We start from the raw sequence: 4,304 nt of genomic DNA on the forward strand, positions 1-4,304 counted from the left end.
ACCTATAAAGATGATAATTATTCATGTAAGTTGACCAGTAATATCATAATATAAATACTGTTAAAAATATATGTCGTTATTATTTATAGACCATGATTTTTAGTTTTTTTTTTATTTCGAAAAATCCTGAATATACAAACCAGTGTGGTCACCCACAGAAAGAGACAAAAAACAACACTGACGTCATTCAAGGTTATATTTTCTTGTGACAAGTTAATGGTCATAGTGCAATCTCCAGTGTATTAGATATAAGCTTCTTGTGTGAACCTAATGTGCCTATATACCATAGTATATAAGGGTGATCATAAAACACAAAGGTGATCACTGATCATAATCACCTTTGTGAATATCAAAAGTATCAAAAATTCAAAATGTTTTTTTCCCTTCTAAAGCCGATGTTACCAGGTCCATATTTTTTAAATTTGCCGCCCTTTACTGGGTTCAGCTTTGGCTGGCCAGACTCTATGCGTCTATACTCTATAGTCGAGCCAATTATTATTATTATCGAAAAATACTAAAATAGCGTTGGTTGCAGCAACCATTTTTGCTACAGTACCGCTACAAAAGGAACAAAGGAAAAAACGAAGAGAATGGGCTAAATTCTACTATAGAAATAGAGAAAATTACAGTCATATGCGGCTCCTTTAGGAATTGGATGATGAAGATTTCCGAACATATCTTCGAATGACTCCAGAATCATTCGATGAAATATTAAATATTAAGTTTTTAATGTAGCCGCACTGTCAATTTTTTTTAATACTTCTAACATAATAAAATACGCTTGATTTCTGGCATCTCTATTTGCGTAATCTTTGTTACTTAAGTCCCACAAACAGGGAAAGTCTTTATATAGTTCCAGTAATTTTATTATTATGTCACGTTCGGTGACCGTAACTCCCTCGGCGTTCATGTTGACGTCCTACACCGGCGGCGTTGCGAATCACATGCGAATGTGAATGAGCCAATTATCTATATTACTCTATGGAATGAGCGGATTTGGTCGGAACAAAGCTTCCAAACATTCCAATTTGGTTGGATCGGATAGGAAGTTGGTTTGGTCGGTATCGCCGGCGCATCCGACCACGTCAAACCAATATTAATAATAATTATGTCGGACCGACCGCTCTCTACACTTTCCGATTTGGTCGTGGTCGGATGGTTGGCACCAACCAAATCGGAGCGTCTGTAGATGCTATAAAGTCGACGACCATAGACTATAATATTATTAGACAGTGCGCGCACGAGCAACTTTCGCAACTTTTTTGTCTCCGCAACTATTTTGTCTCTCCCACCCATGGGCTAGTATGAAAGTGCGCGCACGTAGCGACGCAACTCCCCATACAAATTGATGGGAGAGACAAAATAGTTGCGGAGACAAAGTTGCTCGTGCGCGCTGGCTCTTACTGCCAAACAAACAAATTGTATTATTGCCATACAGATAAAAAGGGTCAAATGATAAGTTCTGACCTCAGAGGAATAAACCCTCTTTTTTAGAGTATAAGTATTCTTTGAATAAACCTATTATTGCTCTGAGCAAGAAGCTTATATCTAATACACTGGAGATTGCACTATGACCATTAACTTGTCACAAGAAAATATAACCTTGAATGACGTCAGTGTTGTTTTTTGTCTCTTTCTGTGGGTGACCACACTGGTTTGTATATTCAGGATTTTTCGAAATAAAAAAAACTAACAATCATGGTCTATAAATAATAACGACATATATTTTTAACAGTATTTATATTATAATATTACTGGTCAACTTACATGAATAATTATCATCTTTATAGGTACATACCATTTTAATTGGTAGAGAATGATAGTTTTAAATAACGCTTGATAACTTTTGATCTCATACTACGATTTTTTAATTAAAATGAGTGCTACATACATTAAAACATCGTTTTGGTTACTCAAGCTTCAGTCTAAAACTTTTCAATATTCCAAAGGGAGAGTTGCATCGCTAGTGTTGATGTGTGGTAACGATATTACAGTTCTCAGAAATTCGTATGTCTTTCAGGAGCTGTACTTACGGTTACTAATGGTTTCATGGTGGTTAATTATAATATAATTAAAATTACTTTATCAGTTGAGACGCAGTAACAAGAATTTGGTAAATAAAAAGGTATAGCACTTTTCAAAAGGTATTTTTTTCTGGACCGTAATCCTCAGGCTTAAAATGCAAACTGCATATTCTGGCATGTTGATAAATTTTACCCTTGATAGGCACTATGGACAGCCATTTATTTCTTTTTATTTCATTTTTGGAAAGCTGAAATACGTAAAACAAAAAAATATTAGGTTAAAAAGTATAAATTTTAATGTAAAAAAGAACAAACCACAATATGTGAGTGCAATACCCTGAGGCAATACCGATGTCGTGTGTTGTTTCATTACTAGTATAAAAAATTTTAAAATGGTGTTCTAAATGTTCATCATAATATTGTTTAGCAATATAATATTATCGTCGCTATCCGTAAAAACCCATCATCATGGTTACCTTACTTGTTAAATTTGTTTGTTGAAAACTTGTTGAAAAATGATGAAAGTATTAGGAAAAGAACTTATTTAACATGATTGCTTAGTAAAATGATGATAAATTTGACGATTTTTGCCATTAAAATGATTCTAAACAGGTAAATGCATGAGTATTGAGGAATATTGTAAATAACGTAAATATACACTTGCCTGTGAAATTATAGGCCAAAATTTGGTGTCCAAAAACTTCTGCAATTTTTCACAATGCAATACATTATTAATATTCGGAAAATATTTATTAAATACGCAACAATATTATGTAACTTAAATATTCGAAGCGACGCAATTTCCCCCCCCCCCCCGGAGGGGGGGAGAGTAGCATGCATGTAAGGGTAGGTAAAGAACTGACAGAAGGCTTCGCGGTGTTCACCGGATTAAAACAAGGTGATTCCCTGTCACCTGTGCTATTCAATTTAGTACTGGAATATATCCTGCGTAAAATGCTTGCATTGGATTGGGGAGTGTCACTGAATGGAAAGCATAAGGTGATTGGGTATGCTGATGACCTCGCATTGTTAGGTGAAACCCGCGATGAAGTGAGCGAAGCCGCGAGTATCTTGAAAGAAGAAGCGGAAAAGGTTGGACTAAAAATCAATGCCAACAAAACGGAATATCTCCACATGAAGCGGTATAGAGATACACGAGCTCAACGCCAAGACCTACAGGCTGGAGATACGACGTACAAAGGAGTTGCCAGTTTCAGATATCTGGGTTGCACTATAACTGACTCACATTCCAGGGAGGAAGAAATTAATATCCGTATCCAAAATACCCTGAAATGTGGTGCAGCATTGCATAAGGTGCTCGCGTCCAGGCTTCTGAGCAAAAACACCAAATTGCGTATATACAAAACGGTCATAAGACCAATACTTATGTATGGGTGTGAAGCCTGGACCCTGACCCAGATTGAAGAACGCAAGCTTTTAGTCACCGAAAGAAAGCTTCTTCGCAAGATCTTTGGTCCCACCAGACGAGAGGATGGAAGCTGGAGAGTCCGAACAAATGCCGATCTAGAAAAACTAATGGCCGAGCCAAATATACTTGGAGAAATAAAAGCACAACGGCTCCGTTGGCTCGGTCATGTAGAAAGAATGGGTGAGGAACGAGGACTGAAGAGGGCATACTTGGGGCGACCCCTGGGCCGACGGCCGGTTGGACGACCTAGGTATCGCTGGCGCGATCGACTAGAGGCGGACCTGCGCGTGCTACGAGCCAATAATAATTGGCAAGAGACCGCTCAGGACCGGGGAAGATGGAGAGTTCTCGTCTCAGAGGCCAAGACCCACTTTGGGGTTTCAGCGCCAGAGGAGTAAGAGTAAGTAAGTAAGAGACGCAATTTTTTTGACACTTATGTCATATTGTCAAAGTGAGAGTTGCTACAATTTTATTATGGTAACTACCCATAATCAGGGAATATCGCTTTTTAATAATTGGTTCAGATACTTATTTTATTTAGCATAAATAATAATTGTCTCATCCAACAATGCTTCTGAATGACGTTGTTGGCAATTTATCAACAAACTCATGTACAAAAACTAACCTTTTGCACAGAATATTACAGCATACATAGTAGCCTTGGGAAAACTTCGTATTAACAGTGGCAATACCAAGTTAGGTGTGAAAGTGATAGAACACAACAATTTTCTTGTTACACGTCAAATGTTCATACCGAAATCTCCAGTGTATATGATATAATATAAGCTTCTTGGCTCTGAGGTTCTGACTCTCTGAGTTCTGACTTCTGTCTTTTTGACGACATGAATTAA

The sequence above is a fragment of the Colias philodice genome, chromosome 15 (genome assembly GCF_061535455.1).
Source record: "Colias philodice isolate Cphi_HAF_F1 chromosome 15, ilColPhil1 Martin Lab GWU primary, whole genome shotgun sequence".
NCBI lineage: Eukaryota > Metazoa > Arthropoda > Insecta > Lepidoptera > Pieridae > Colias > Colias philodice.